General features: G+C 38.1%; 1 protein-coding gene across 1 annotated transcript in view; it reads left to right on the top strand.

Moving 5' to 3' along the window:
- Nucleotides 1–12,885, top strand: part of LOC122791315 (synaptotagmin-1-like) — a 1,919,109-nt gene that overhangs the window by 220,300 nt on the left and 1,685,924 nt on the right. The window lies entirely within an intron of this gene.

Genomic DNA, 12,885 nt, shown 5'->3' on the forward strand with positions numbered 1-12,885 from the left:
TCATACTACGTACATGCTATTCATTCATTGTGATTAAAGAAAACTGACAAAGGTGGGGGGTTAGTTCAGATGGAACATTCAGACTATGTACATGCTATTCATTCATTGTGATTAAAGAAAACTGACAAAGGTGGGGGGGTTAGTTCACATGGAACAGTCAGACTACGTACATGCTATTCATTCGTTGTGATTAAAGAAAACTGACAAAGGTGGGGGGGTTAGTTCAGATGGAACATTCAGACTATGTACATGCTATTCATTCATTGTGATTAAAGAAAACTGACAAAGGTGGGGGTTAGTTCAGATGGAACATTCATACTACGTACATGCTATTCATTCATTGTGATTAAAGAAAACTGACAAAGGTGGGGGGTTAGTTCAGATGGAACATTCAGACTACGTACGTGCTATTTATTCATTGTGATTAAAGAAAACTTACAAAGGTGGGGGGTTAGTTCAGATGGAACATTTAGACTACGTACATGCTATTCATTCATTGTGATTAAAGAAAACTTACAAACGTGGGGTGAGGCGGTTAGTTCAGATGGAACATTCAGACTACGTACGTGCTATTCATTCATTGTGATTAAAGAAAACTGACAAAGGTGGGGGGTTAGTTCAGATGGAACATTCAGACTATGTACATCCTATTCATTCATTGTGATTAAAGAAAACTGACAAAGGTGGGGGGGTAAGTTCACATGGAACATTCAGACTACGTACATGCTATTCATTCATTGTGATTAAAGAAAACTGAGAAAGGTGGGGGGGGTTAGTTCAGATGGAACATTCAGAATACATACATGCTATTCATTCATTGTGATTAAAGAAAACTGACAAAGGCGGGGGGTTAGTTCAGATGGAAAATTCAGACTACGTACATGCTAGTCATTCATTGTGATTAAAGAAAACTGACAAAGATGGGGGGCTTAGTTCAGATGGAACATTCAGACTACGTACGTGCTATTTATTCATTGTGATTAAAGAAAACTTACAAAGGTGGGGGGGTTAGTTCAGATGGAACATTCACACTACGTACGTGCTATTCATTCATTGTGATTAAAGACAACTGACAAAGGTGGGGGGGTTAGTTCAGATGGAACATTCAGTTATGTACATGCTATTCATTCATTGTGATTAAAGAAAACTGAGACAGGTGGGGGGTTCGTTCAGATGGAACATTCACACTACGTACGTGCTATTCATTCATTGTGATTAAAGAAAACTGAGAAAGGTGGGGGGGTTAGTTCACATGGAACATTCAGACTACGTACATGTTATTCATTCATTGTGATTAAAGAAAACTGAGAAGGGTGGGGGGGTTAGTTCAGATGGAACATTCAGACTACATACATGTTATTCATTCATTGTGATTAAAGAAAACTGACAAAGGTGGGGGGGGTTAGTTCAGATGGAACATTCAGACTACGTACGTGCTATTTATTCATTGTGATTAAAGAAAACTGAGAAAGGTGGGGGGTTAGTTCACATGGAACATTCAGACTACGTACATGCTATTCATTCATTGTGATTAAAGAAAACTGACAAAGGTGGGGGGGTTAGTTCAGATGGAACATTCAGGCTATGTACATCCTATTCATTCATTGTGATTAAAGAAAACTGACAAAGGTGGGGGGGGTTAGTTCAGATGGAACATTCAGACTACGCACATGTTATTCATTCATTGTGATTAAAGAAAACTGACAAAGGTGGGGAGTTAGTTCACATGGAACATTCAGACTACGTACATGCTATTCATTCATTGTGATTAAAGAAAACTGACAAAGGTGGGGGGGTTAATTCAGATGGAACATTCAGACTATGTACGTGCTATTCATTCATTGTGATTAAAGAAAACTGACAATGGTAGGGGGTTTAGTTCAGATGGAACATTCAGACTATGTACATGCTATTCATTCATTGTGATTAAAGAAAACTGAAAAAGGTAGGGGGGTTAGTTCAGATGGAACATTCATACTACGTACATGCTATTCATTCATTGTGATTAAAGAAAACTGGCAAAGGTGGGGGGGTTAGTTCAAATGGAACATTCAGACTACGTACGTGCTATTCATTCATTGTGATTAAAGAAAACTGAGAAAGGTGGGGGGGTTAGTTCAGATGGAACATTTAGACTTTGTGCATGCTATTCATTCATTGTGATTAAAGAAAACTGACAAAGGTGGGGGGGTTAGTTCAGATGGAATATTCAGACTACGTACATGTTATTCATTCATTGTGATTAAAGAAAACTGGCAAAGGTGGGGGGTTAGTTCAGATGGAACATTTAGACTACGTACGTGCTATTCATTTATTGTGATTAAAGAAAACTGACAAAGGTGGGGGGTTAGTTCAGATGGAACATTCAGACTATGTACATGCTATTCATTTATTGTGATTAAAGAAAACTTCAGATGGAACATTCTATTCATTCATTGTGATTAAACAAAACTTACAAAGGTGGGGTGTTAGTTCAGATGGAACATTCAGACTTTGTGCATGCTATTCATTCATTGTGATTAAAGAAAACTGAGAAAGGTGGGGGGGTTTAGTTCAGATGGAACATTCAGACTACGTACATGTTATTCATTCATTGTGATTAAAGAAAACTGACAAAGGTGGGGGGTTAGTTCAGATGGAACATTCAGACTACGTACGTGCTATTCATTCATTGTGATTAAAGAAAACTGACAAAGGTGGGGGTTAGTTCAGATGGAACATTCAGACTACGTACATGCTATTCATTCATTGTGATTAAAGAAAACTGTCAAAGGTGGGGGGGTTAATTCAGATGGAACATTCAGACTACGTACGTGCTATTTATTCATTGTGATTAAAGAAAACTGAGAAAGGTGGGGGGGTTAGTTCAGATGGAACATTCAGACTACGTACGTGCTATTCATTCATTGTGATTAAAGAAAACTGACAAAGGTGGGGGTTAGTTCAGATGGAACATTCAGACTACGTACGTGCTATTCATTCATTGTGATTAAAGAAAACTGACAAAGGTGGGGGGTTAGTTCAGATGGAACATTCAGACTACGTACATGCTATTCATTCATTGTGATTAAAGAAAACTGACAAAGGTGGGGGGTTAGTTCAGATGGAACATTCAGACTACGTACGTGCTATTCATTCATTGTGATTAAAGAAAACTGAGAATGGTGGGGGGTTAGTTCAGATGGAACATTCAGACTACGTACATGCTATTCATTCATTGTGATTAAAGAAAACTAACAAAGGTGGGGGGGGTTCGTTCAGATGGAACATTCCGACTACGTACGTGCTATTCATTCATTGTGATTAAAGAAAACTGACAAAGGTGGGGGGGTTAATTCACATGGAACATTCAGACTACGTACGTGCTATTCATTCATTGTGATTAAAAAAAACTGACAAAGGTGGGGGGGTTAATTCAGATGGAACATTCAGACTACATACAAGCTATTCATTCATTGTGATTAAAGAAAACTGACAAAGGTGGGGGGGGGATAGTTCAGATGGAACATTCAGACTACGTACATGCTATTCATTCATTGTGATTAAAGAAAACTGACAAAGATGGGGGGTTAGTTCAGATGGAACACTCAGACTACGTACATGCTATTCATTCATTGTGATTAAAGAAAACTAAGAAAGATGGGGGGGTTAGTTCAGATGGAACATTCAGACTACGTACATGCTATTCATTTATTGTGATTAAAGAAAACTGACAAAGGTGGGGGGGTTAGTTCAGATGGAACATTCAGACTACGTACGTGCTATTCATTCACTGTGATTAAAGAAAACTGACAAAGGTGGGGGGTTAGTTCAGATGGAACATTCAGACTACGTACATGCTGTTCATTCATTGTGATTAAAGAAAACTGACAAAGGTGGGGGGGTTAGTTCAGATGGAACATTCAGACTACGTACATGCTATTCATTCATTGTGATTAAAGACAACTGACAAAGGTGGGGGGTTAGTTCAGATGGAACATTCAGACTACGTACGTGCTATTCATTTATTGTGATTAAAGAAAACTGACAAAGGTGGGGGGTTAGTTCAGATGGAACATTCAGACTACGTACATTATATTTCCATTGTGATTAAAGAAAACTGACAAAGGTGGGGGGTTAGTTCAGATGGAACATTCAGACTACGTACATGCTATTCATTTATTGTGATTAAAGAAAACTGACAAAGGTGGGGGGTTAGTTCAGATGGAACATTCAGACTACGTACATGTTATTCATTCATTGTGATTAAAGAAAACTAAGAAAGATGAGGGGGGGTTAGTTCAGATGGAACATTCAGACTACGTACGTGCTATTCATTCATTGTGATTAAAGAAAACTGACAAAGGTGGGGGGGTTAGTTCAGATGGAACATTCAGACTACGTACATGTTATTCATTCATTGTGATTAAAGAAAACTGACAAAGGTGGGGGGTTAGTTCAGATGGAACATTCAGACTACATACATGCTATTCATTCATTGTGATTAAAGAAAACTGACAAAGGTGGGGGTTTAGTTCAGATGGAACATTTAGACTACGAACATGCTATTCATTCATTGTGATTAAAGAAAACTGAGAAAGGTGGGGGGGTTTAGTTCAGATGGAACATTCAGACTACGAACATGCTATTCATTCATTGTGATTAAAGAAAACTGACAAAGGTGGGGGGGTTAGTTCAGATGGAACATTCAGACTACATACATGCCATTCATTCATTGTGATTGAAGAAAACTGACAAAGGTGGGGGGGTTAGTTCAGACGCAACATTCAGACTACGTACATGCTATTCATTCATTGTGATTAAAGAAAACTGACAAAGGTGGGGTGGGGGGTTAGTTCAGATGGAACATTCACACTACGTACGTGCTATTCATTCATTGTGATTAAAGAAAACTGACAAAGGTGGGGGGGTTAGTTCAGATGGAACATTCAGACTACGTACATGCCATTCATTCATTGTGATTAAAGAAAACTGACAAAGGTGGGGGGGTTAGTTCAGACGCAACATTCAGACTACGTACATGCTATTCATTCATTGTGATTAAAGAAAACTGACAAAGGTGGGGTGGGGGGTTAGTTCAGATGGAACATTCACACTACGTACGTGCTATTCATTCATTGTGATTAAAGAAAACTGACAAAGGTGGGGGGGTTAGTTCAGATGGAACATTCAGACTACGAACATGCTATTCATTCATTGTGATTAAAGAAAGCTGACAAAGGTGGGGGAGTTAGTTCAGATGGAACATTCAGACTACGTACATGCTATTCATTCATTGTGATTAAAGAAAACTGACAAAGGTGGGGGGTTAGTTCAGATGGAACACTCAGACTACGTACCTGCTATTCATTCATTGTGATTAAAGAAAACTGACAAAGGTGGGGGGGTTAGTTCACATGGAACAGTCAGACTACGTACATGCTCTTCATTCGTTGTGATTAAAGAAAACTGACAAAGGTGGGGGGTTAGTTCAGATGGAACATCAGACTATGTACGTGCTATTCATTCATTGTGATTAAAGAAAACTGACAAAGGTGGGGGGGTTAGTTCAGACAGAACATTCAGACTACGTACATGCCATTCATTCATTGTGATTAAAGAAAACTGACAAAGGTGGGGGGGTTAGTTCAGACGGAACAATCAGACTACGTACATGCTATTCATTCATTGTGATTAAAGAAAACTGACAAAGGTGGGGTGGGGGGTTAGTTCAGATGGAACATTCACACTACGTACGTGCTATTCATTCATTGTGATTAAAGAAAACTGAGAAAGGTGGGGGGTTAGTTCAGATGGAACATTCACACTACGTACGTGCTATTCATTCATTGTGATTAAAGAAAACTGACAAAGGTGGGGTGGGGGGGTTAGTTCAGATGGAACATTCAAACTACGTACATGCTATTCATTCATTGTGATTAAAGAAAACTGAGAAAGGTGGGGACTTAGTTCAGATGGAACATTCAGACTACGAACATGCTATTCATTCATTGCGATTAAAGAAAACTGAGAAAGGTGGGGGTTAGTTCAAATAAAACATTCAGACTATGTACATGCTGTTCATTCATTGTGATTAAAGAAAACTGAAAAAGGTAGGGGGGTTAGTTCAGATGGAACATTCATACTACGTACATGCTATTCATTCATTGTGATTAAAGAAAACTGGCAAAGGTGGGGGGGTTAGTTCACATGGAACATTCAGACTACGTACGTGCTATTCATTCATTGTGATTAAAGAAAACTGAGAAAGGTGGGGGGGTTAGTTCAGATGGAACATTTAGACTTCGTGCATGCTATTCATTCATTGTGATTAAAGAAAACTGACAAAGGTGGGGGGTTAGTTCAGATGGAACATTCAGACTACGTACATGTTATTCATTCATTGTGATTAAAGAAAACTGACAAAGGTGGGGGGTTAGTTCATATGGAACACTCAGACTACGTACATGCTATTCATTCATTGTGATTAAAGAAAACTGGCAAAGGTAGGGGGTTAGTTCAGATGGAACACTCAGACTACGTACATGCTATTCATTCATTGTGATTAAAGAAAACTAAGAAAGATGGGGGGGGGTTAGTTCAGATGGAACATTCAGACTACGAACATGCTATTCATTCATTGTGATTAAAGAAAACTGAGAAACATGGGGTGGTTAGTTCAGATGGAACATTCAGACTACATACATGCTATTCATTCATTGTGATTAAAGAAAACTGAGAAACGTGGGGTGGTTAGTTCAGATGGAACATTCAGACTACGTACATGTTATTCATTCATTGTGATTAAAGAAAACTGACAAAGGTGGGGGGTTAGTTCAGATGGAACATTCAGACTACGTACATGCTATTCATTCATTGTGATTAAAGAAAACTGACAAAGGTGGGGGTTTATTTCAGATGGAACATTTAGACTACGAACATGCTATTCATTCATTGTGATTAAAGAAAACTTACAAAGGTGGGGGGGTTAGTTCAGATGGAACATTCAGACTACGTACGTGCTATTCATTCATTGTGATTAAAGAAAACTGACAAACTGACAAACTCAATTCACACTGTCCACATTTACCACATTTGTAGGTGCCTACCTTGTTTGAGTTGGTTCTCTCCCCTTGTTTTCTTCTATTCTTGTTCCCTAATTCTAGGATATTCTTTATGTTGCTGGAATTTTTGTACACAATTCTTGGTTGTACTTCTGATATCCCTTCTATATCTGATAGAGTGATAAACCTGTTCCATTCCTTTTGAAAGACGTCTTTCACCCTTTTGTTTAGAACATTATATTCTAATACAAGTGCTTGTGTATAATTTTCTTTTTTGGATGTGTCATTATCAGTTACGTCCACTAATTGCTCCTTTACCCCTTTTATGGGTTTGAATCTCCCTTTTCTTGCTTCAGTGACCTCACTTCTGAATTGCCAAATAAACTGTTTAGGATATCCTCTCTCACTGAACATCTCCTCTAGTTTATTACATTCCTTATTAAAGTCGTCATCAGTGCTGGTCATCCTAGACCCCCTAACAAATTGGCCTTTCACTAGATTTTTCTTACAGTGGATAGGGTGTCCACTGTTGAAATGAAGGAATGAGTTGACATATGTATTCTTTCTGTGTACTTTCGTTTCCAAGGTGTCATTTCCCTTTATTATTTCCACATCTAAGTAGGTAATACTTGTGTAAGATGTAGTGTGTGTGAATTTTAGGAAATTGGTGGTTCCTTCTATATATTTCATGAATTGATCCAGTTTGTCCTGACCTCCGATCCAAAAAATTATTATATCGTCGAGGAATCTTTTGTATAATAAGAAATATTCTGCAAATTCCGACCGGATAATATGTTTTTCCTCATTGCCAGAACTAAATTGAAAAACTGGGCAAGCTGCACCCATTGCCACCCCTTGAATTTGTTGGAAAAGTTCCCCTTGATATAAGAAAAAATTGTTCCTTAATACTGAATCCATGAAACCTATACATGCTACTTTATCCTCAAATGTTAAACTGTTGTCTCCAAACACTTCTTCCTCGAACATTCTGATGCCTTCCTGATATGGTATGGAACCAAATAGATCTACTATGTCGATTAATCGATCGTATCCTTATCAAACATCTCAGGTCCCAATTCTCTTAGTAAATCCCAAGAGTCTCTCAAGATAGCTTTCTTATTTTTCCATATATGTTTTGTCTTTGTATCCACAAATATGGCTAAGGGTGTCGTTTTGGACCCTTCAGCTGATACTATGGGTCTAAGGGGGGGGGTTTTCCATGTCTTTGTGTATTTTCGGAATACCAAAAATAATTGGAATTTTTGGTTTGTTGGTTTTCAAAAAAGTAAGCATTTTTTCTTCGATGACACTTTCTATAACCATGTCCTCCAACATTGTATCTATCTTCTGATACGCTATATTTATTTTGTTGCGTGAGACTGTTCTATATTTAGTTTCTTCCATTAATATTTTGTTCATCCTTCCTTCGTATTCTATGGATTCCATAAAGACAATACCCCCACCCTTATCAGGTTTCATGACCCTAATCATCTCGTTGTTTCTGAGCTCTTCTAAAACTTTTGACTCTTTCATGTTCAAGTTGTGTGTAAATCTCACATCTTTGTCTAACCTCTTTACTTCATTTTCCATCACTTTTTCAAAGTTTTTTAATTGTGATTGAATGGGTGGATTGAAAGTAGATTTCCTTTTAAGTATTCTTTGTTCCTCGGAGACTTTTATTATATTTCTCTGAAGGTAAAACTCCTCTTTCCTAAATAACAATTCCAAATTAACCTTTCTAATAAAGAGTTTTATATCTATTAGTGTTTGCACTCTTTTCCCTCTAGATAGAGGTATGAACTTGAAGCCCCTTTCCATTAGTGTAAAGTGTTCTTCGTTCAGTTCCAGGTTACAAAAATTATATATTGTGAAGCCTTTATATGTGTGTTTATTACCCTCTTTTAGTATGTAGTTGGTCTTGTCCATTGTGGGAGTGGGTACAGATACTAATGTCTGTAATTCCCCCTCCCCCTTGTCCCCCCCCTCTTGTGAAAATTTTCCTTATTTCTGTTTTCTGGGCTATATTCATCCAGTTGTCTCTCTAGGGGTGGGAAATCATTGTCATAATTAAAATGATGTGTCTCTATATAAGGGTCCTTATATTCGTTTCTTCCACCCTGTGTATCTTGCCCTCTTTTATTATAAGTTCTTCTTTGGTATGAGGGGATACTACTACACACTGGTTTGGGATAATTTGTTCCATTCTCGTATTCTAGTATGTCCCTTTTAAGTTTTTCTAATTTCCTGTTTACCAACCCTTTACATTTCTCTTCCGTTTCCCCTTTTAACTCTTGGTATCTCTGCCTATTTTCTTTGATTTCAAAAACCAGGTCATTTTTAATATGTGAGTCTAACTCGTTGATTTGCTCTTGTATGATTACCAGATTCCTATTATTTTCCTCAATAATACATTTGATAATATCCAAACCACATCTGTTAAAAATTTTTGAATGTTCAGACAGAACATTCAGACTACGTACATGCCATTCATTCATTGTGATTAAAGAAAACTGACAAAGGTGGGGGGGTTAGTTCAGACGGAACAATCAGACTACGTACATGCTATTCATTCATTGTGATTAAAGAAAACTGACAAAGGTGGGGGGGTTAGTTCAGACGGAACAATCAGACTACGTACATGCTATTCATTCATTGTGATTAAAGAAAACTGACAAAGGTGGGGGGGTTAGTTCAGACGGAACAATCAGACTATGTACATGCTATTCATTCATTGTGATTAAAGAAAACTGACAAAGGTGGGGGGGTTAGTTCAGATGGAACATTCAGACTACGTACATGCTATTCATTCATTGTGATTAAAGAAAACTGAGAAAGGTGGGGGCGGTAGTTCAGATGGAACATTCACACTACGTGCGTTATTCATTCATTGTGATTAAAGAAAACTGACAAAGGTGGGGGGGGTTAGTTCAGATGGAACATTCAGACTACGCACATGTTATTCATTCATTGTGATTAAAGAAAACTGAGAAAGGTGGGGTTAGTTCAGATGGAACATTCAGACTACGTACATGCTATTCATTCATTGCGATTAAAGAAAACTGAGAAAGGTGGGGGTTAGTTCAAATAAAACATTCAGACTATGTACATGCTGTTCATTCATTGTGATTAAAAACTGAAAAGGTAGGGGGGTTAGTTCAGATGGAACATTCATACTACGTACATGCTATTCATTCATTGTGATTAAAGAAAACTGGCAAAGGTGGGGGGGTTAGTTCACATGGAACATTCAGACTACGTACGTGCTATTCATTCATTGTGATTAAAGAAAACTGGCAAAGGTAGGGGGTTAGTTCAGATGGAACACTCAGACTACGTACATGCTATTCATTCATTGTGATTAAAGAAAACTAAGAAAGATGGGGGGGGGTTAGTTCAGATGGAACATTCAGACTACGAACATGCTATTCATTCATTGCGATTAAAGAAAACTGAGAAAGGTGGGGGTTAGTTCAAATAAAACATTCAGACTATGTACATGCTGTTCATTCATTGTGATTAAAAAAAACTGAAAAAGGTAGGGGGGTTAGTTCAGATGGAACATTCATACTACGTACATGCTATTCATTCATTGTGATTAAAGAAAACTGGCAAAGGTGGGGGGGTTAGTTCACATGGAACATTCAGACTACGTACGTGCTATTCATTCATTGTGATTAAAGAAAACTGGCAAAGGTAGGGGGTTAGTTCAGATGGAACACTCAGACTACGTACATGCTATTCATTCATTGTGATTAAAGAAAACTAAGAAAGATGGGGGGGGTTAGTTCAGATGGAACATTCAGACTACGTACATGCTATTCATTGTGATTAAAGAAAACGAAGAAAGGTGGGGGGGGTTAGTTCAGATGAAACATTCAGACTACATACATGCTATTCATTCATTGTGATTAAAGAAAACTGAGAAACGTGGGGTGGTTAGTTCAGATGGAACATTCAGACTACGTACATGTTATTCATTCATTGTGATTAAAGAAAACTGACAAAGGTGGGGGGTTAGTTCAGATGGAACATTCAGACTACGTACATGCTATTCATTCATTGTGATTAAAGAAAACTGACAAAGGTGGGGGTTTATTTCAGATGGAACATTTAGACTACGAACATGCTATTCATTCATTGTGATTAAAGAAAATTGAGAAAGGTGGGGGGGTTTAGTTCAGATGGAACATTCAGACTACGAACATGCTATTCATTCATTGTGATTAAAGAAAACTGACAAAGGTGGGGGGGTTAGTTCAGATGGAACATTCAGACTACATACATGCCATTCATTCATTGTGATTGAAGAAAACTGACAAAGGTGGGGGGGTTAGTTCAGACGCAACATTCAGACCACGTACATGCTATTCATTCATTGTGATTAAAGAAAACTGACAAAGGTGGGGTGGGGGGTTAGTTCAAATGGAACATTCACACTATGTACGTGCTATTCATTCATTGTGATTAAAGAAAACTGACAAAGGTGGGGGGGTTAGTTCAGATGGAACATTCAGACTACGTACATGCCATTCATTCATTGTGATTAAAGAAAACTGACAAAGGTGGGGGGGTTAGTTCAGACGCAACATTCAGACAACGTACATGCTATTCATTCATTGTGATTAAAGAAAACTGACAAAGGTGGGGTGGGGGGTTAGTTCAGATGGAACATTCACACTACGTACGTGCTATTCATTCATTGTGATTAAAGAAAACTGACAAAGGTGGGGGGGTTAGTTCAGATGGAACATTCAGACTACGAACATGCTATTCATTCATTGTGATTAAAGAAAGCTGACAAAGGTGGGGGAGTTAGTTCAGATGGAACATTCAGACTACGTACATGCTATTCATTCATTGTGATTAAAGAAAACTGACAAAGGTGGGGGGTTAGTTCAGATGGAACACTCAGACTACGTACCTGCTATTCATTCATTGTGATTAAAGAAAACTGACAAAGGTGGGGGGGTTAGTTCACATGGAACAGTCAGACTACGTACATGCTATTCATTCGTTGTGATTAAAGAAAACTGACAAAGGTGGGGGGTTAGTTCAGATGGAACATCAGACTATGTACGTGCTATTCATTCATTGTGATTAAAGAAAACTGACAAAGGTGGGGGGTTAGTTCAGACAGAACATTCAGACTACGTACATGCCATTCATTCATTGTGATTAAAGAAAACTGACAAAGGTGGGGGGGTTAGTTCAGACGGAACAATCAGACTACGTACATGCTATTCATTCATTGTGATTAAAGAAAACTGACAAAGGTGGGGTGGGGGGTTAGTTCAGATGGAACATTCACACTACGTACGTGCTATTCATTCATTGTGATTAAAGAAAACTGAGAAAGGTGGGGGGTTAGTTCAGATGGAACATTCACACTACGTACGTGCTATTCATTCATTGTGATTAAAGAAAACTGACAAAGGTGGGGTGGGGGGGTTAGTTCAGATGGAACATTCAAACTACGTACATGCTATTCATTCATTGTGATTAAAGAAAACTGAGAAAGGTGGGGGGCTTAGTTCAGATGGAACATTCAGACTACGAACATGCTATTCATTCATTGCGATTAAAGAAAACTGAGAAAGGTGGGGGTTAGTTCAAATAAAACATTCAGACTATGTACATGCTGTTCATTCATTGTGATTAAAGAAAACTGAAAAAGGTAGGGGGGTTAGTTCAGATGGAACATTCATACTACGTACATGCTATTCATTCATTGTGATTAAAGAAAACTGGCAAAGGTGGGGGGGTTAGTTCACATGGAACATTCAGACTACGTACGTGCTATTCATTCATTGTGATTAAAGAAAACTGAGAAAGGTGGGGGGGT

The sequence above is a fragment of the Protopterus annectens genome, chromosome 17.part0 (assembly GCF_019279795.1).
Source record: "Protopterus annectens isolate FY-2018-M chromosome 17.part0, PAN1.0, whole genome shotgun sequence".
In the NCBI taxonomy this organism is placed as follows: Eukaryota; Metazoa; Chordata; order Ceratodontiformes; family Protopteridae; genus Protopterus; species Protopterus annectens.